At 43.8% G+C, this 22,211-nt stretch overlaps 1 protein-coding gene across 3 annotated transcripts in view; it reads right to left on the bottom strand.

The window, feature by feature from the left end:
- Window positions 1-22,211, bottom strand: part of Lrrc3b (leucine rich repeat containing 3B) — a 77,310-nt gene that overhangs the window by 40,747 nt on the left and 14,352 nt on the right. The window lies entirely within an intron of this gene.

Here is a 22,211-nt window from a genome sequence, read left to right as displayed (position 1 = left end):
GGCAAGTCAGCAGGAAGCAAAACACTAAGCAGTATTCTTCTAGTTCTGCCTCCAGATTCCAGACTTGAATTCTTACATTGGCTTCCCTTGATGTTGAACTGTAACCTGTAGCCAAATAAACCATTTCTTTATCCAAGTTGCTTTTGGGTCATTGTTTCATCACAGTAACAAGAACCAAAACTAGAACACATGGTATGGGAGTGAGGACCAGAGGAAATGCAGGATTGGTTTGGCATTGATAAGCTATCAGGTTCCAGTGGAAGAAGGCAGATGAAGACGGTGAAAATCCACAGTATGTGAAAAGCTCTGTACTTCTAGTGGAGATGCTTTCTCCCTTGAGGAGTGGGTAAACACCAACAAGTTTTAAACATAGCCTATCCGAATGTGCTCTTAGATAAACCTCTGCTGGATGTGATAGTGAATGCTTCTTATCTTAGCACATAAGACATGATAGAGGTATAAGGACAGGGAGATTGAGGCTAGCCTGAACTACATAGATACAAACCTCGTCTTCAAGCAAAGCCAGCCCAGTTGCCCCCACGCCACCACTACCAAATCAAGGGCTGGAGATACAGCTTAGGGAATAGGCTCTGATATGTGAAGTCTTCGGTCCATCTCCAATATCACAGAGAGAGGGGAGGAGTGAGAGGAAGAAGAGAGAAGGAAGGAGTCAGGTAGAAGGTATGGTGACAGTCTGAATTGGACACCGTAGTATCCAAATGAAAGGAGCAGGAATCCCAGGGTGTAGTGAACCCAGCAAGAACCAAAAGCATGCCCAGCACAAAAGGATCCACTTTGCTCCCAAGAACCTTAGCTATTCACTCAAGGCACAGCATGAAGGAAGAAGCATGGTGGTAAAGTGCTGAACGCTGGGCTGGATACCAGAGGACGGAGGAAAGGCCAATCCAGGCCCTAGACTGAACAGTCACTTATGTTTCCACTTTGCCACTTTAGGGTGAGGACTAAAATGAACACACTGAGAAGCACTGTCCCACTTTACAAAACGAAACACTGATATCCTAAAATTAAAATGGCCATGGAAAACTTCATCCATGCTCCAAGTGGCACAGCGCTCCAATTAGCACTAATGTAGAATACTCAATCAACAAGATCCCCAGGTGGGATTAATAACCTGGTCCTTTCAGTTAATCATGACTCATGTATTATTTTAAATGAAACCTTTCTGGTTTTTTTCAGTACTGCTTGAGAAAATTAATACAATTTTAAGTAATACGAGAACTAGATAGGGAGACATGAAAATGTTTACCAGAAGGACAAACATTAAAATTAAAATGTATGTTTGTTGGGTCAGGTTGATGAGAACATAATTGGCAAGGCAAATAGTACCAACTTCCCTGTTCAGACACAGAAAACATGACACTTTCAGATCAGAAATAATATTCTGAAATGTTCACATTTCTCAAAAGCAGAACTCAATCAAAGCCACAAACTGGTAGGACATGAGCAATCCCATGAGACTAGCTTGCAAAATGTTTTCTCTGATGCCTTTTGTCATCAGAAGGCTGGAAGCGCAACCCAGTGAACTCTGACTGTCTGAGCTGGACACACTTGGAGGTGGGACAGCAAGGTCCAACAAGCACAGCTACCCAGCAGCCCTTCTGTCAGGTGTTCGGTCTCCTCACCCCAGGAAGTGACCCAACAAGGAAGATGTGCGCTCTTCCTTGCTGGATCCTCCTGTCCCATTTACCTTCAAAGGTTTAGAACTCCAGGTGAGAGAAGTGACAACCAGTGAAACTCAACAAGTGCTAGGCTTTTGGGAGAGCAACGGAGCCGAGCACTGGCCTTCCATTTGCTCATGAAAGGTTACTTTGTCTAACAAAGAGGTGGCTGGGTCAGTGAGAAGAGGAGGCTATGACTGAAATCAAGGGAATAACAGGACCAAAATATCCACTTTCCTTCCAAGAGACTAAGACAGTCACTCAGACACTAGAAGGAAAGAAGCAAGTAGTCTTAAAATAGACATATGCACACGTACCCAACGTGTGTGGTCCTCAGTCTATTTACCATCTATTTTTGTCTCTCTCTGTCATCTAGCCATGTCTCTTTAGTTATGTGTATCTAGTATCTACCTGTTAACTTCCATCTATCTATCCAACCATTATCCCTCTTTCTCTTGCTCGCTCTCTCTCTCTTTCTCTCTCTCTCTCTCTCTCTCTCTCTCTCTAATGTGTGTGTGTGTGTGTGTGTGTGTGTGTGTGTGTGTGTGTGTAAATGCTTGGCACATGGAATGGCACTATTAGGTGTGGCCTTGTTGGAGTGACTATGTCACTGTGAGTGTCTAGCTGCCTGGAAGCCAGTCTTCTCCTATTTGCCTTTGGAACAAGATGCAGAAGTCTCAGCTCCTCCTGCACCATGCCTGCCTGGATGCTGCCATGCTCCTGCCTTGATGATAATGGACTGAACCTGTAAGCCAGCACCAATTAATGTTGTCCTTATAAGAATTGCCTTGGTCATGGTGTGTGTTCACAGTAGTAAAACCCTAACTAAGACAATGTATATGTAGATGTAAGTGCATGTGCATGTACATATGTATGTACACTGTGTCTCTGTGTGTTTTCCATATACATATATTATCCATCAACTACGTATCCGTCTATCATCTATTGTTTAGCTATCACAGTGGTAGGCTGAATAGAAGCACAGACAAAGCAAACTATGTAGGGTTAAGATCACTTTGGTAGAGATTTCAGAGTTTGGACTGGAAACTACCAAGTATATCAGGAGAGAGAAGCAGTTACTGAATGAGCGGGTGTACATGATGGAGCAGAGTAGTAGAAACAGCCGGTCATTATGACCTCCAGCAACCATTTTGCTTCCATGTATAACAGACCAGAAGTTAGCAAACGAGACCTTTGTATTTCTGAATTTGGAGCACAAGTGGGGCACAGCCTCATCTAAGGAGAGTAAATGAAGGTAATTGTCTATAATGGTGTATAGGAAAAAGTGACAGAGAAGGCTAACATTAATAGCTAGAAATAAAAATGACCCAATTAGAGAAAGGTGAAGGAAACTTTCACTAAAAGGTCTAAAATTCATATTTCTTTAATGGTGAGGCTAATAAGACTGAATTTTGGAACAGATAAGTGAATGCTAAGGACGTATGTTAAGGTCAACCACATTCCTGGAAAAAAAATTAGGATCCTCTATCCTCAGGGTTTCTAGAAGGTTCTAAGGGGTTCTGAGAATAGAGCCATCTTTCAGGTTTTCTGAGTAACTACTGTCCATTTGAGCCATTATGGGTTTTCTGAAATTCCAGACTTTAAGAGCCTGTAAGAGATACCAGCTTAGCCATTGAAAGTGAGCTGGGATAATCAAACAAGATCATGAAATATGCATCAGAAATCAAGGATAGTGGTATTAACAGCATGGTTGCTCAAGTAATAGTATAGGCTTGCTGTCTCTTGTAAGTTCCTAACACTCTGTGCACAGAAGGCCATGCTCGATCACCTGAATAGTGAAGAACTGGGGGGACAAAAATGCTTTGTGCTGAGGCTGGTTAGGCTGTCTGCCATGATTCACTGGATGAGAGATCATGTGGCAGGATGCTTCAAATGTTTAAAGGAGGACATAAATTACCTTTGCATGGTGATCAAGACCGATGACAGGAGAGCCAAAGGCATGGAATTCACAGGTGTGTGGAGAATGAGAGGTTGGATGGTACGCCCACATCTTACCAATTAGCATTTTTCCAACTTACTATAAATAAGTGTGCCATAATAACAGGATGGAGCTGGAAACTGACGTGAGTTTTGGGGGCGGCCTGGGTACGTCGACTGCCCGCAGATCCCTGCTGATAATAAAAATCAGCACACATTTTTTATTCCGAGACAGAACCTCATTTTATAGCCCAGGCTCTGCCTTCCTAGGTGTCATGATTACAGGGATGATATTTACAAGCTCAGTGCAAAGATGGTCTTAAGAGAGGAACCACTTAGGTCCACACGGAGAGATATACTTCCCATGTGCAAGACCCTTGGTACATGGTGTGTGCATGTGTGTGTGCACATTGAAGAGACTTTTGTCAATGCCACACACCTCTCAGGTTATTTCTATTCACTGGTTTGAAAGACATAATCTATTTAGAATGTTTTCAAATGGTTTCATTTCCTAAAGAAAATCGCTGGAGTGTTTGTAGTGCCATGTAGATTAGTGGAAAATCAAAGATCAACCTTTTTTTCCCAAAAGTTAATTCTTTCATTGACAGTTTTTGTTGTTGCAAGGATATTTTCTATATGCCATTCTATGATTGTCCTCTTCATCAAAGGCTCCTGAAATAGATACCATTTGTATCTGCATTGTAAAGTTAAAATGTAGCGGACTGAGAAAGGAAAGGAGCTTACCGATTTCCACACTGCTGAGGTCAGACACAGGCATCCTTGACCTGGCTGCTCTCCCCTTAGTGTCCACGCCTCCTATTGCTTTCTGTATGTTCTACACAAAAGCGTCTCATAACTCCAAACCTCAGAGACCCTCCTACTATATTTAACTTTTTCTATAAAAATTCCAGACAAGTTGCCCATGCTTTGGAAGACACAATGTACACTTTCGCCACTTTGTCTGACAGAGGCCACTTCAAAAGGCTAAGTGATCAATGCTGTTACAGAATCCAAGTACAGAAAATGATGGTGCTATCAACTGGCACTCTCCTCTCCCTAAATCATTTTTCTTAATGTTACTGAGTTACACACAAAAACCCATTCCAACTGCCTGCTGTTTTGAATTCGATAATTTACTTAAGAGATCTAGTCATACCTTACAGTAACATTTACTTAAGAATGATGATGGTCTATGGTCCAAAGGAAACAAATTGTGATCTATTTAAGTCAAATAATACAGAACAAAGGCTTAGTTTAAGTCTTTTGCTTTTCTCTAGTGACTTTCTGACAGAGAGCTCAGGAGGCTCTATGACCTCAGTTCTTTAGCTTTCTTTTGTATTTTTACTGGGTTATTTTTTTCTTTATTCTTGAGTTCATATATGTATCCAACGAAACATGATTATATTTATCCTCTATTTCCCCCTCCACTCCCACTAACTCCTTTCCTATCTATCTATCTATCTATCTATCTATCTATCTATCTATCTATCTCAAGTCCAGTTAGAGATGCCCATATGCGTATGTGTATGGTGTGGGAGATGAACTAAGCATGTGGAATCTACCAGCAAGGAGAGAGGAGGTGGTCCTATATCCCATCTCATTCCTTATTGAGGAAATCTTAGCAGTTGAAAGCTGCTAGGAGAAGGGAGATGTTGGTGGTTTAGGGGTGGGGGTGGGGATAGGGTTAAACAGTGTCTCATGTAGCTGAGATTGATCTGAAATCCTCATACTCATTATTTAGCTGAGAATAACCTTGAGATCTTGACTGCTCCTGCCATCCAAGTGCTGGGATTGTAGGTAGGTGCCACCACACCGAGCCATGGGCTCCTAAGTTCTTCCACTGGATAGAGTATTTATTGGTGAGGAAATCTGTATCTCATCTTCTGCTAACACTCAGAGGGGGTGGAGGGAGTGTGTGAATCTACAAGCCTGACACTCTTACAAATGTGAGAGCTTTTGCAGAACGAATACTTGTGGGGCTGAGGCAAACAGCAGAATCATGGTCTAAATTTGAGTGTGAAATGCTAGGGTGAAATTGCTTTCATCATGAAACACCTAGGATCTAAATACAGGCGGTGTGGAGATTCGTTTCAACCCAGATGAGGAAACACTTCCCAGAGCAAACTAGAGGAAATACTCCTTTTATTCATGAATGAATAAAAGAGCTGATGGATCTTTTATTGGACTTAAGCTTTTTTGAAACATCCTATCTTCAGATCTAAACAAAACAAATACAAACGTGTTGTGTTTGGTTTGGTCATTTAAATAAGATTCCACATTAAAATAATTTTCCCTGAAAATGCCACAAAAAAAATGGAAGTAGAGATTAACACAGAATTCATTAGATATTAGACATTGCTATTCAAATCATCTCAGCACTAATCCAGTGTATTAGCCACAGGCTTCTTTCTTGATTCCAGACTCTCTCTGTACTTTTGTATGTTATTTATCAAATTTCTCTTGGATTGTGTTATTTCAACAATCTTAAGAGGTTTTCAGAGCACTGCAAAGCCCATTTCTTAGTTGGTAAGTGAAGACCAAAGGATTTATTTTAAAAAGGCAAAGAAAGGCTAGAGGAAGGATCCCTTAAAAGTTGTATGTAGGTAAATGTGGGAGATCCCTATGTCAGACCAGGGAAGACACATCATATAACAGAGGGAGCTGGCCTGCTGACTTGATCCCTGAGTGCAGCTGATCTGGAGAACGTACTTAGTCTCTGTGTAACTCCATTTCTTATCTGCAGAGGAGACAAGAAGAAGATCTGCTTTATAAGATTTCTGTGAGCATCTAAAGGAACTAACATTGGTACAAAAGTGGGTAAACAGCAAGGACATACGTAGTAATGTTCGTACAACATGGCCTAGGCATGTAATCCCAACTACTTGGGAAACTGGGACAGGGGGATCATATATTCAAAACCAGCCTGGACTACAGAGTGAGTTCAAAGCTAGACTGAGCAACTTTGTGACACTTTGTCTTAAAATATACAGTAAATAAGTAAGTCACTGGTTTGCAGCTCCATAGTGGAACATTTGCCCAGCAGGTAAAGGGCCCTAGGTTTGCTTCCTATCACTGCCAAAGGAAAAAAGAAAGTAAAGAGAAGAAAGAAGAAGTCTATTTGAAATTATGTCCTTAATAGGTCTATCAAATACCACAAAACTCTCATCAAGCAAGCTAGCACCCATCCCTAGTTCAGACCATCAGTCTGTGGGTTGGCAAGCATGCTCACCCCACAGCTGACCATTCTGTGCTCCGCCATTTGCTGTAGCCATGTCCATACCACCACAAGAGGGAAAAGCTTCTCGTTCTTCCTAGTCTACCTTTCTACAGTCAGGGCAGACACAGTCTTAGATATGAGACTTCTTAAGATATGCTTATTCCCAATGACCTAGAGGTCACTGGTCACTTGGAAAAATATTGTAGACTGGAAAAACAAAATGTTCTCTCCTGATTGTAACTTTTGATTATTCTTGTGAGTGTGGCCTGGTTATTTCCCACAGACATAAATTATTTGAAAGTGTTTTGTATAAAGATAAGTGATTAGATAAGTAAGATTAAGACCTACCTCAGGGGCTTCCTGAATCCCAGAATAGGGAAGGCTAGACTACCAGCAGCCCCAGGAACCTGAGCGGAGTCATGAGTGCCTCCCTTTTAAAATCTCAGGTAAGTCTTATGCACACGAAACTTGAAAACTGCACAATTACCTCTGTGCAGGTATTTTGGTTATGAACTGTGTTTTATTCAGTTAATCTCGCAAATGATGACACTGTCAGATGGTCGATCAGGAGGTGGTCAAGATTATCTTGAACTGATCAGACCCAGGTGCCGCACAGGAGATTGTATAATCCATGTAGCAAGTCTCCTCCTGAATTTCTCTAATCTCTCTTATTATCAACTTACTGAAGCTTAAAAAGGCAAATGCACCCTCACTCGCAACAGCTAGAATATGGGTGTCCTTCTGCTCCAATATATGACTCGTGAGTCATAGCCGCACTGGCCCAGCAATGTACAGAAAGCAAGGCCAGGCAAGCATCCTCTAATGAGCAGCTCAGAAGGCAACCTCAAAGGCGATGTGGGCCCTGGCTGGAACTGAGAAGCACCAAATGACTCTAGCCAAGGAAAAGAGAACAAAAGGAGGGAGTTTAATGAATCGTTCTAATTCTGGAGCTCCTCAAGGTTTGAAGTAGGAATGAGTCTGTGTAAATGACTAATGCCGTCAACTCAAGAAAAGTGACTTAGCAAAGGTGGAGGCAGAATGAGACAGCTGAGGGTAAGCCTCACCTGAAAGAGAGATACACTGGATGGGCCAGAGATGACTTCCATGCCAGGGAAGTGTATCCTTACTGCGCTGAAGCCACCACACCCTGCTGGTAGCCAGAGAGCAGGTTTGCAGGCTCAACTTAATTGGCCTACAGATGGAACAATGACTTTGATACCTGCTTCCCGTCTCTTACTTTTCATTATTTCTCACAGGCCTCTGTTTCTTACACACCAGACCCCATAACAAAGGCAGCACCAACCAACATTTTCGTTCCTAAATTCAAAAATGTTCAGCTCCCAGGGCTTGGATGAGCAGATGATTTACACAGCTACAAAACAGCAGAAGTTAGACTCTAAGCTTAGCTTCCCTCACCAGGTCTCGAACTGGCATACTAGGCCCTTAGCAGCTTTACCAAGCACAGCACATTTCTCTTCAATTTTGATCTTGTATTACTCTGGAATAGAAAACAACAGGCCCTCTCGATTGTGATTTCAGATGGGCAAAGTGGGAAAGTGGCTCTCCTAAGTAGAGTCTGATATCCCACCTTCAGGTTTCTCCACACAGTGCCTTTCTTTTACTTCTCTGGTAGGGATATAGTCAAAAATCCATTTTTTTCTTTTCTTCAGACCTGCCTTATCAATAATTGTAACCATGGGACCGAATTCTGGCCGATGAAATAATAGTTCAACGAGCAGACGCCAATGCCTCCTCTGAGATTGGTTCTTGGGCGTCCCCTAGCCTGGTCCTCTGGGCGTCTCCATCCGTGGATATCTAGCATGGAGGCAATAGTGAGTGATCTTAGAGGCTGTGTACGGATGACAGCTAACTGGCAGTCAGCTGAGTCCCTGAAAGACAGTGAGAGGCAATATTGATTGGTGCCTTGAGGGGATTCAGAATCACCAGAGCAACGTGTTTCTGGGCTTGTCTAGGAAGAAATACCTAGATTAGGTTGAGTGTGAATAGAATCATCCCATGTCTGGGGGCCCAGACTGGATAGAAAGGGAAAAGTGAGCTTAGCGCAGACATCCGTCCCCCTCTTTCTTGATTGTGGTTGCAATGGGACTACCTCCTGCTCCTACATTTTTGTTTCCCTGCCACGACCATATCTCTTGGAAGTAACTGTAAGCCAAAATAAAGCCTCCCTTTCATTTTATCCTCCCTTTATTTTATCCCCACTCCCTCACCCACCTCAAACATCCTCAGACAATCATGTCTCCACTCTTACACTGTATCGAGCCACTCCTTCTTTGGACTAACTTGTCATTAAACTCTTAGCTATAATGCATGCCCAGTCCTCTTATCACCTTTTTGGGACAGGAGCAGCAGCAGCAGCAGCAGCAGCAGCAGCAGCAGCAGCAGCAGCAGCAGCAAATGCCTCTTGCTTGCTTTACAGAGACTATCAATCCCATCCCTGCAGCGATTCTTTAGGGCGTTCATAAATCATTGAGCCAAAATCATCTGGGGAAATGAACAGCCAGGCATAGTACTGTGGAGGAGGTATAAAAGGAGATGAGGCCTTTACAGTCAAACATCGCTCAGCTTGAGATTCGGCTCCATCCTGAATTAGTTACACAAGCCGTGGCCACTCCCCCAGCCTCTCTGAGTCGAGGTCTCTTCATCTGTAAGGTGCATCGTTAGGCTCATTTACATTCAAAGCAAATACATTTCATCAAGCCATGAGGTGATACCCTTTTCTGTGGGCAGAAGAAGAGGAGATGGCTCCATCCGAAAGCATTTTAGAGGTAGGCTGTTGTGATTTTTGTCAGGTTCTGCAATCACACCTCCTGCATTTATGTTAGCATTCAAGTTGACAGGAGGCTAACTCCGCTCATATTCTCAGGGCGACTCCAACAAAATGCCCATCATCCCCACTGAGGGATCTGACAGGGCCCTCACCATGTCTGCCTGTGAGCTGCCATTGCTACCCCCTCTTGGTGCTGTTTTGTTTCAACAGCAGTTACTGACTTCCACTTTCTACACAAGGACAGCACAACAGACACAGGATGAATAACAAGTATCCAAGGAAGCCCCTGACTTGTTTTTACAGTATTGGTTTCAAAAACTGAATGACTACTTATGAAAAAGGCCATAGCTTTCTGCCTAAGCAGATATTCAGTAGATCGAAAGGTGGACATACAGACAGGGAGCTTGGCATAGATAGATTTAAGTAAAAATCAGCAAGTTCGATTTACCAGGAACCCTGTTCAAACCTTTGGAGACAGCAACGTAATGACTCGTGTTAGGAAATGTCCATTTGAAGAAATGTACCAGGGAATATTACCCAGGGCCCTAGAGAGAGCAATGAAATGGCTCACGTTGGGAGCGCACACTTTCTGCTTTCTTTCCGGGATTGTTTACCATGAACATTAAGCAAACAATTGCTCCTTTCCTGTGTGGACGCCCTATCAAAGAGCTCCTGAGAGCTGAATGTCTGGGTTTTCCAGGACCCTGAGGAGGTATCCAGCTGCCTTCTGGTCTTCAGCCTGCTCTCCCTCAGGCCCCCAGGCGACAGATATAAAGACCTTTGCAGCTTTCTCCCCACCTCTTTTGCATCTACTGCTTTCTCCACCTACAGAGTCCAATTTACCCCCTGCACTGTTTGCCAGTCCTCTTTTCTGTGAAGGGCTTCCGTGATGGACTGGTGTTGCTCATCAAGGTTTCTTGGCTACCTTATCTGTAGCCAAGAATTTTAAACCACCAATGCCTTATTCCCTGCTTGGAAATTCTGACTTAATGTGTACGAATTGTAGCTTGGAACTTAGACGTGTTAAATCCTTGAGCAAGTGTGCGTGCCTCTCTTGTCCATACCAGACTCCTCCCTCAACCCTTGCAATCGTGGTCGGCCTCTGCTTGTTTGACTTGCTTCAGATGACACAGCAGCCAGGAAATACAGGAGTATCCACGTCAGGATTCTTTATAAATCCATCCTGGTATTGTTCAAGGACACCAAATCTGGGAGTGATTTTAAACCCTCATTCCATTCTATTATTGTGCAGGTTATTAGAAACAGCCTGGGAACAGAAGAGCATCCCAGAAACTCTGCCAGGCTCTGGACTGCTCTCCCATCTAGGAAATGTATGAGGCAGGCTATTTTAGGTTGTTAATTAGTCATGGGAAAAACAGAGCCATCTGGTGCCACCAGGTATGGACACTATAAGCACAAGCATTTTCTCCACTGCCCATATAATATGACTCATCTCTTAAGAAACTAAATGTGGTGACTTCAATGTGGCATCTTTTTGCAGCTTTATGTACCTTAGCACAGGATGGGTACAGATAGCTCTTTGCAATAGATGGTTCTTAAAGGGTTAATAAGCTAGAGGATGGCTTTGAGTTGATATCGGAGAAATCACTTCAGACCATGGAACAGACGTCACAGCCAAGAGGTCTAAGAACCTCCGGTTATCTTGTGTGGTGTCGCAAACACCGTTGGCCTTTTCTGCAGGGCCTTCTTCCGTTGACAGTTTACAAGTTTCTGTGTTATGGTCCCCTATCTTCCTGCCTGAGGCTCAGGTCCGTGAGAATTGACATGTCAGCCGCTTCTAAACCATTATTAATGACAGGCTGGCTTCTGCACCATCTGAACTCGCGTGCATGCGCATGTCAGTCTTTCTTTCTTTGCTTTTATACTTCAGTCTGGGGGAAAATGGCAAGAATTCTAGATTGCAGGAGAAACTATTCAGAATTTGGCCCTGGCTACAACAGGCATCTGGGCTGATGGTCAGGGAGAGGGAAGCCATGTCTTTTCACTAACTACCACTTGAATCTTCCTCCCCCTCGACTGCCCCCATTCCTCCTTTGCTGGTTCCACAGCTCTGTCTCTTTGGTATTTGCCATTTTCCAGGTGTTGTCATCCTCTGACCTTGAGCACTTCTCCTGACTGCCCATTCTTTGTCTTTTCAGTGTAGATATTCCGTCATGGGAGTGGGGGCCACCTCTGCCTCTGTGTATGGTCACCCGGATGCTGCCATTCCTACCCCTACTGCCCCTAGCCCTTGCCCCAGGTAGTCCTGCACACTTGCAAATCCCCTCTGGACAATGAGAACAGTGCATCAGAGCTCTGGGCTTCTGCCCCCATGAATATTTGCATGAATGTGTTCAAAAACAGCACAGAGATGAGTCTCAAATGAAAAAAAAGGGGGGGGGAGCATGTCTTTAACAGGGTGCTGCTCAGGGGGTCGCCTTGGTTATTCTGCTCAGCGCCGCCATAGCATTGTTAGTAGTACTTCGAATTAAAAAGCATGTCGTTAAAACATAATTGCAATCCCTGAAATATCTGTGTTCTTGTTTGTTTGCTTTTAAATCTAAAGTAGGTTTGGGGAGTCTGACCTAAAGAGCAAGAAAGGATCCTAACACTGGGAACTTTTGCCAGGGTTGACTGAACACTGAACACAGAGAGATGGTCATCTTGTCCCATAGAGCTGGCTGTGTAGACCAAGGGCTTCCAGTGTGTTCCTGCCGTAAGCCTTACCTTCTAGACAAGGCAGCTGTTGCTGCCCTCCCACCTCTCCTCTGCCTACATAAGCTCTCCCACCTCTCCTCAGCCTGCATTTTCTTTCCCAGCTCCAGGGTGCCATTCCTTGGCTTCTGTCTCCCACCCAACTTCACAGCTATGAGGTGACACCTAACATTTCTCAGCAGCATATGACGCCAGGAACAGGTGCCAAAGCAGAGACTGTGAGGAAAGGAGAGGCTGCCAGAGAGGGTGGGGCTCTCCTGCCAGACTCAGCTGGGACAGAGCCTCAGCTGGCCACACTATTGGGGTTTCAAGAGTACATGCAACTTCCTCTGGGCTTATGCTACGTTAGCTGGTTATTTTCTTCTCATAGTCCAGGAGGTGCTGCAGGGTCACATACTGTCCCGCAACCCTGGATCCCCTTGACTTCATCCAGTACAGCATGGCAGGAGGCCATATATGAAAAGCCTGTGAGAATGAAAGTAGGCTCTGAAGCCAGACCTGGATTCAACCCTCAACCTCTCTGGTACTTGTTGGTAATAGGACCTAAGTCCTAAGTACCTTCTAGTATGGTAATGTGGCTTGATAGAGAGCGTGTGTGTGTGTGTGTGTGTGTGTGTGTGTGTGTGTGTGTGTGTGTATCTTGACTGTTGTTGCTTGCCTCTCCTCCTCCACTGCCTTCCTCCTTCCTTGAAGCTGGACCCCTTTCTGTTTTCATGTCCCAAGTGTTCTATTACCCATGTTTTTCTTTTCCCCACTCTTAAACGTTTTTGCATCTTCTCTTAGGATCCTTATGATGGCTACTTTTTGTCAACTTGTCACCTGGGAAGAGGAAACCTTAATTGGGGATGCGTCTGCCTCAGACTGACCTGTGGACAAGTAGAACCTGGCAGTTTCTTGACTAATGACTAGTGTGGGAGGGCCGAGCCCTCTACAGGTTATGCCTCCCCTGGGCAAGTGATCTGACGTTAGATGTTCAAAAATAAAATAAAAGTGGGCTGAACAGGCTAATGAGAGTAAGCCAATGAACAGTGTTCCACACACTTCTGGTCCCTCCCTACCTTGAATTTTTTCCTGACTTCCTCTGATCATGAACAATAGAGTATAAGCTAAAACCAACCCTTTCCTCCCCAAGTAGCTTTTGGTTATGGTTTAATCCAAGTAACAAAAACCTAATCAGGACAGTCCTTTTTATTATTTTCATGGCCTACGTACACATAGCACACATGAATACACACACACACACACACACACACACACACACGCTATATGAGAGAAAATATGATCTTTGTCTAACTATGGCCTATTTCACTTAACATAATGATCACGGTTTCATTCTTCTCTATGGCTGAATAAAATTCCTGGTCTATCACCAGATAAATGGACGCCCTCCTTTAGGATCCAAGGTAGCACTGTGCCCCACAGGGAGGATGCTGTGGCCCACAGGAAGTTCATCACATGCACCCTACTTCAGTTTAACCCCAGGTCTCTTCAGGACCCAGTGCCCCTTCTCTGACCCCCTCAGTTGCTTTGCTCATGTCATACTGAATGAGCATTGACTTCAAGCCAGACACTTTTGTAGATGTTGAAGAGCAGAGCGGCTGAAGTGCATTACCTGACCCTCAGAGCTCTGAGCCCAGTGATCAGCTGGATGATGAGGGAAATGTGTGAGACATTATCTTAGACCTGTGGTTGCTTTTGAGCCAACACTGAAATAGAAAATATATATTAAGTGGACCACTTAATAAGGAAGAAAATATTGCTGAAGTGAATGTAAAAGGCAGGGGGTTACTGTCACCAGACCTGGTTAACAGAAACTTCTACACTAGTTGCTATCCTAGGCCGCAAAAGAATGGAATAATATGAGATACCTGGGGGCCAAGAGAGTAGAATGTTCTGAGTGGAGGCCACACCAGAGGTGGGGGGAAGCACAAGGAAAGCATTATGAATTAGCTGGCTGAGCATGGCCCTCATGAACATAGAAGTACCAGGCCCAGGCTTGTGGAATCACAGACAGTTGTATTACCTAACTTTAAACAAGGAAGCAACTGAATTAAAGAGGCATCTTTAGAAAATGGATCTGGTGGTAATGGGAGGTGTGAGGCAAGAAGAGGGACCATGAAGGAGAAGTTTTGAATGCTGGCATGAATGATGAAGAGCCCACCTGCAGAAGCTTGTTTTACCGTGTGACAGAAAAGTGTGTCCATCAAGAGGTCTCCTGTCACAAAACTGAAACTCTCTCCTGTCACAAAACTGAAACTGCGGAGAATGCATCGATTTTTATTTTTAGGAATGTAATAAGAAGGGTCTGGTAAATAAGGCACTCAGTTGGCACCTAGGAATGTTCTTTTTAGTTCATTCATGTAGCTTTGCTTGTTAGAAGATTTCGAGTTAAAGCCTCCCCAGGAAACAAACAGCACAGGAGGGGCACGGTGTTGCTGTGAACATCAGAACACAAATGTTGGTTTCTCCACGAGAGCAAAAGAAGCTTCCCAAACCTATACACAAGGGAAAGGATTGCTCAGGCCATTCTAAGACTCTGGGAGATGATTTTTGTATCCAAGACAGCCCAACCTTGCATCAGATGATACAGAACAAAAGCAGTGCCCGAGACAACCTGAACCCCGGCCTCTCCTGATTATTTTTCATGATTATGTAAGTGACTCCCATCAGAAACATTTCTGAAAACTATGTGCTAATCTCTTCTCTGGGAGGACGATTTTTTCTGGCTGTCCTCTATCTGTGACTCCAGTAGTGTTCTTCTCAAGAAACATACTGCTTCCCCACAAAGCATCAGCGTTTTTATCCATAAGATGCTTTAATGGAGCTATGTGTGCTCCTGGAATCTGAGATAGCCAGGTTATTCATTATTCGGGTTGCTCTATCCACAGGATAAACTTGGTGTTGCAACTGTTGGCCATTTAAGATGGGCAAATTAAAAGTGAAAAATGGTTCAGTAAGAGTATTATGACTCAAGAGTATTTGTGCTCTGTACCCTTTCAGGGCGGGTGAGAACACTACTCGGAGAGTGCTTCCTGGGACAGTCACAAAGACACCCCATATCCTGTCCATACCAGCAGGATGCTGGTTTTCTAAAGAAGAGAGAGCAGAAAAGCAGCTAGAAGCAATCAGGAAATGGGGAGAACAAGTTTTAGAGTCAGAGCAATTTCCCCAGATTCAAAGCCTGGTTCCATTTTCTTAAGCTGGGGATGCTCATTTCCTCTGAAATGAGAGAACCTCTTTTCAATCCTTATGAAAATGGGGGCAGGGGTGGAGTGGCAACACTGGCACCTTCTCTATGAGGCATCAGGGAACAAGGGCTTCCTAACACCTGACACCAGCGCTCTCCGCCTAATTCAGTTTCCACCAGGAGAGTTTCACACATCTAAAAATCCACCTCTTTCTAAACATCATGAATAATGGATTGAGATTTCTGAAACCCCCTATTTCTTCCTCCACAATTTAAATCAAGCCTGTTTCAGAGCCAACGCACTCTCCTTATTGATTGAAGGATGAAAAGGTTATAAATAGGAAAGGTTGAAAACTTTCCACAAAGGTAAGCAGATGAAGATTGCATAGACCATCCACGCGCTATATGTGTTCCTCATCAAGTGCCATTCATTACGGCACCATTGTCTTGCGAAGGTGCAATAAACCAGAGTCACCAAGATGCTACTGTTCAAGCCTCTATGCTTTTCAACTCTGGGACATGATGTCATTTTCTTGAGGCCAGTCTTGGTGCACTTAAGCTACAAGCTGTGGCTTAAACTCTGAACAAAGTCTTAATCTGACTATGGACACTGTTTAAATGCTGCGTACCCCACAGAACCGGAACCAGTGTCCCTGAGCTATTGGCTAAGTATCAAATTCTAAGCTTCTCCTGCTTCAAATTTCCCACACCAGGATGAGTATGAGGAGCATCACATCTGTACGGTAACACATCACACTATAAGAATACAGGAGGCATATTTGAGGCTGGACCAAGGGAAGAAGGTTCTTCACGACAATGTGGCAGAGGATAATGAAGTGAGTGCAGTGTTCATGATGTTTATAATTTGCAAAGTGCTCACAGAAACCTTGTGCTATCTGATCCCAACAACATACATGTGGGCTGTCCTATTGCTCACAGAGCCTGAGTAAGTTCTTTGCTGAGTGTTTAGTATATGTGTTTAGTATAGCGAGGCGCAGGTGGCATAAGGCCTTTGCTCTGATGGAACTCGGGGTTGAGAAAAAAATACATTGAACACCAAACACAGATTATCAGAGAAGCTATGAAGAAAATCCACCAGGGTAAAGTGCTAAAGACTTAAGAACTGTGGGGGTGGTGCTGTTCTTGAAGTGACTCCTGGGCTAAAATTGAACAGCAAGTGTGGGGTGGTCCATCAGAAACAAGGGCATGGTAAAGAAGGAGGAAGCATGCATCCAGGAGCTGTACAACAGAGAGATAGGGCGGACTTCCTGCACAGACTGCTCCAGGGGAGGGGAGGCTGATGGGAAGGGAGAGTTGAAAACAAGGAATCATGATGGAGGAGGAGGGTGTCAACTCATATGTGTACAAGGGCTTCTGTGGGTTGGGCCTTCAGCCAGGCTCATGGCCTGAGGTTAAACCCTACTCATCCAATGACACTGTAGGTTGCTTCTCCCAAGCCCTGACATCTGGAGTCCACACAGTTTACTCAGCTAGAAGCAAGGGACATGAAACAAGAGGGACACTGTGAATCCTACATAGCCTGTCTCCTCCCCAAACTCCACAGAAGGCGCAAGCATTTTCCCTGATTTTCAAAGCTGGAATTCTCTTCACTACAAAGAGGTATTACTTCTGTTCTTTGTCCTTGGTGGCCTCCTGGCTGGAGTCCGATCGCAGGCTCCACACTCTGGGGGAAACACGAGCACTGCAGATAGAATATAATTACTGGAACAAACTGGAAAGGTGACTGAAGAAAAGATAGAACATATCTAATGCCTCCAGGAAAGGAGTCCAAATGGATTTGATGAGCATCACAAGGAGAATGAAGTGTCTGTTCTCCCCCACCCTGCTTGGACACAAACTGAAATTGCTTTAGAAACCTGTCACACCGAATTAGCAAAAGCAGATAGCAATTCAGAGGCATGCCAGGGTGGCAGTGCTGAGGACTGACATGGCTTCCTGGAGCTTCTTCCAGGGGCTCTAACTCTTTCTTCTACCTGTCAGTATGGGATTCATGGTGGGTTGGGCACCAGCATCTTTGAAGACACACAGGCCTGTGCTGCAAGGGCTAAAGAGTAAGGACAACACAGGCATCTGGCAGAGGGAAAGAGAACAAGTGAGTAATTTTCAGTTGGGTCCAACCTGCGATCACGTGACACAGGCCCAAAACAAAGACCTGTGTCAATCCAGCAGAACAGGGAGATGTAGAAGAGATGGGTTTTGGCATTAGGGGGAGCTCAATTAGGAAAAAGGCATGAAAACAAGAGGATCTCGAAGACAGCAGCTGGGGGTTTCCTCAGAAGATAAGGTTGCTCTGATCTTTACTTATTTTTTTCTTTAAGATGCTTAGAAGTGTTTGAAGTCTCTCATATGCTTACTGATGTGTCCAGCTACCTTCCCTCGCCCACACTCAAAAATGCAGACTATTACAGGGTGAATGTGAACGGCTTTACCCCAGTGCTGAGAACAAGACTTGCACACGGTGACCATTCTAAAGACTCACAGAAGGAAGAACCAATCCACATATCCATGAAGACAACAGCAAAGTCTGAGTTGTGGTCTTGGCATCCTTCGATTAGTGGTAACAAGCAGTGCCTTCACCCACTGAACCTGAAGCAGTCAAAACTGTCCTCAGCTACAGAGACCAGAGTCCACCTTGGTGACCAATCACTCCTTTGTAGTGAGATTTTGGTCTGTGAAAAAGTTAGCTAAAAGCCTTGGCAGGTCTCGGAATGGTAGAGACTTGTTATTCTGGTGGCTCATTTTACTTTATGCATCTCAACACCTGCTCCTTGCTCTACACTGGTTTTAGACTTTTGGATTTATATATAAGGCATTCCAAACTCAAAATGATCTAATAGTTTTCACTTCTTTTTGAAATGTCTTTAAGTCTAAGTCTGAAGAAAGGTTGCAATAATGGTAAAAGAATGCTCCAAATTGGGTTTTCATGTTCACATTTTGTCTTCTAAGTGTGTGTGTATGTATGTATTCATATATGTATGTATGGACATATGTATCTGGATATATGCTTAAACATGCAGGTCTATGTATGCATGTATACAGTATAAATAATATGTTATTATGTATGTATATATGACTATATCTATGCCTATATACATATGTGTTTGTGGACTGCCTTATTTATACATGTACCTATAGATGGGAAAATATGTGTGAGAATTAATGTGGGTATGTATACTTTGACCGCACTATTGGAATTTTAGTTGGGTACATGGATGTACTTTGTATTTCCAGCATGAAGCATTGAAGCTGAGAATATGATCTACAGTGATATTATTACATTAAGGATAACTATCCTCTCTTCCAGTAGGCAATTCAATTCTCAAATCTCCTGAAGACTTCTAAAATGGGCCTCTTGGCCCTTTACCTTCGTGTGGGCCCCAGGAAAGATCACATGCTGATTCGGTGCCTATCTCTCTTCAGTCTCCTTTCATTTGGATTGGTCCAGCCCTGTTTTTTCAGGTGCTTTGTGACACTGAAATCTGTGTAAAATTCAGGGTCCATTGTTTTACATAATTTCTTTTCATTTTAATTTGCCTACTTGTTTCCTCTAATTACATGCAGGTTAAAGTCTAACATTCTAAGTGCCCAAAACAATCGATCAGAAGTAAGTGTGAAGTAAGTCAGGCTCCCGAAAGGACATTTTAGAATAAGTTATCAAACCAATGAAGATTATCCAGGCTTGACAGGTGTCAGGTGTCACCCAGTAAAGTGGTCTCTTCTGAACTCACAGAAGCCTCATCAACACAGTTAGGCTAGTGCTTCCCACACATCACTCCACACAAGCATTTTACTGTATCACAATCCACCTGTAGTGCTGATGAACTCTCTTTTCAAAACTCCATTTTCTTACACTATTAGCCAAGGTTAACATCAATGATTTGGCAATGCTTGCTATGTTTTTCCTATGACTCTGAAAGTACTTATAAATATACATCAACGTTTGCCAATGTGAAATCCCCTCAAACAGCACAGTGGTATGCTAGAGGACACTGAATGGAAGATGGTTACATATCTTAGGGGATGTGCACCAACAGGTATGAATCTGAGTCTATGCATACCTAGCTGGCAAAATGGCCATCCATGATGTGTGGACACTGGAGCTGGTGAGATGCCTCAGGAAGTGAAAGGTCCCTGCTGGCAGGCCCAAGAATTGGAGCCTAGAACCCGCATGGTAGGGACAACACTGATACTTACAAGTTTCCTTCTGTATTCCGCATGCCACCCTTCTACATACATATTGTCTCCCCTTCTTCTCCCCCTCCAAAATACGTGTACAACAAAAACAACATGTGTGGACAAAAACACAGTGCTAGGTTTTCAGGCATAAGGGGACTGAGTGCATCTCAACAAACAAGACTACAACTTTTAAAGCACACAGCCACTCCCTACATTCCCCTGATATGATGGGGTTTTCATTCATTTCCTAATCAAACTAAGATTGAAAAGTCTCAAGGAAATGCTTCTCAGGCAAACTGTGACCGAAATGGTATCCCTCTGTCTGCCAGAGATCACTCTTCAGACCTGTCACAGATTTCCTGCCATTTTATACACTCTAAACTTACCATGGGTGTGCTGACCAAGATCACTCAGCTACTGGGTGATTTGACTGCTCCCAGAAACTATTCCTTGGGATTCTAACGTGTGAGAGATCAAGCTATAAAGTGTTCACTGCTTTGAGAGTAGACAGCCTTCCCTTCCCACCTCAGCTCAACTTCATTGACAGGACATCTACTTGGCTTGAGGATGGTGGCAGAATGTCCCCACTTCTATACCCATAGCTTGCAGACACCCTACTGCTCACTGGCCAGGACATCTCAGAGACTTTCCCCTGTCCTCCATTGGGTATCTGGTGGGTCGTTAACTTCTATCTATCTCTTTCTCCTTCCCTGTGAGTATGCCACAGTATATGATGTCATTTTTCTGTGCCTGTTTTCTTACAAGTATTCAGTAGAGGGTCCTGAAAGTTTCCTCACATGGATATGACAGCAGGGTGAACATGTGGGGCTAGAGAGATGACTGAGTGGTTCAGATCAGGTTCTGCTCTTACAGAGAGGACCCTAGTTAAGTTCCCGACACCCAAGTAGAGTGACTTCTAATTGCTTGTAAGTCCAGCTCCAATCCTGTGTCTCTGGCTTCTACAGGAACATGCACATTTGTGCACATAGCCATACACAGACAGATAACATAAATAAATCTTTAAAACCATGGTGAATGCAGAAGCATATGTGTCTCCAGTCATCCTTTGTTACACCAGATAGGAGTAAAATGCACACAGCCATGTCCAGCTCCTCAACACAGTATTTTTTTGAAAAATATAATTATTTTCACATGAAGTTAGTAATAATTTGTATTGTCATTTTAACAAATGACTTTTCTTAGTATTAATTATTATTATGGTTACCATGGTTAATCACATAACACAAGACTCTTTGGGGACCTCTATTCTGTAAAAATTGAGTCTCTGAGTTTCTGATATAAAAAAACTGAAGGAACCCCTACTTATACAAGAATAATTTTTTAAAAAGAATACCTATTTAATCAAGCTACTCCTCTGTTACAAACCACTCATATCAGTGGACACAGTATTTGGCAAGGCCCTGAGTACCGTGCGTTACTGGGAACACCTGGCATACCACCTATTCCTCTCCCCAAGATTTTTCATGCTTTTTTCTGCTATATCTAGTCCAGGGCTCTAGGAGAACAGCAGGGCTCTGCATTGTACTGAAACACCTGCATGGATAGATGGCTCTATATGGTGTTGACCTGGATACATGGACCAATGACAATGTGTTCATCTGAGTATGTGATGAGTGGTTCTGTGTTGATCTGCCCATGGAAGGTGGCTTTGCCTTGCACAATGCACGTGGAATGGTGACTATTCTGTAGACTTTAGTGCACAGACCATGAGGTTCCAGGTAAGGTAAGTCTGCCTGAATCTTGAAGTGTTTCGCTAGGAAGGCACTCTTTGTGGGACACACACAGCCACGCCTTCATAGCTGTTTGTTCAGTGATCACATACGTGTTCCTCTGGCTCTCCCAGATCCTCCTAGGTGTGCAGCCTCAGTGTCTGACTCAGTGTACACAACTCCAAGGCCAAGATCTCAGGTTTCTTCTTGCCACCTGGGCAGCTAAAAAGCAGGATTTAGTTCTCATTCTCAGGTTCCCAGCAGCCTTGGCTTCTCACTCTGAATCCTATGACTTATTCTCTAATCTCATCTAGTCTGGAATAATTTTAGGCATATCACCCAATACAGGCTAGGTTGTCCATGGGCCTCTTGTTGTTCAGTCATGGTCCCTGATCTTGTCCTTGATCCCCAAGCTATCCCCTGCTAGGCCTTTGCAGTCTACATATCTCCCACAGCTGGGAAGTGTCTGACTCAGCAATTATTATACTATTCCCTATCATTCACAAGGCTCTGCACCCTTAATTTGTCTCAAGTCTCCAGTGTTCTTTCTCAGACCTATGTTTGGCAGAAGACCAACTGCATCTTTTCTGAACCAACACAGAGCCCTTTCATCCATTTGTGCTTTTCTCCCAACTTCCTACCAAACTGGATATGACTCATGTCTTTTTCATAATCCCAAGACACACAGCATGCCCATGTGGCCCTCCATCTACAATGATCTTACGGACTTAGTTTTCCACAGGCTTCTCTTTTGTGTGTA

This window comes from Rattus norvegicus, chromosome 15 (genome assembly GCF_036323735.1).
Source record: "Rattus norvegicus strain BN/NHsdMcwi chromosome 15, GRCr8, whole genome shotgun sequence".
Taxonomy (NCBI): domain Eukaryota; kingdom Metazoa; phylum Chordata; class Mammalia; order Rodentia; family Muridae; genus Rattus; species Rattus norvegicus.
Note: the sequence above shows the minus strand (reverse complement) of the source record. Positions and strands in the feature narration are given on the sequence as shown.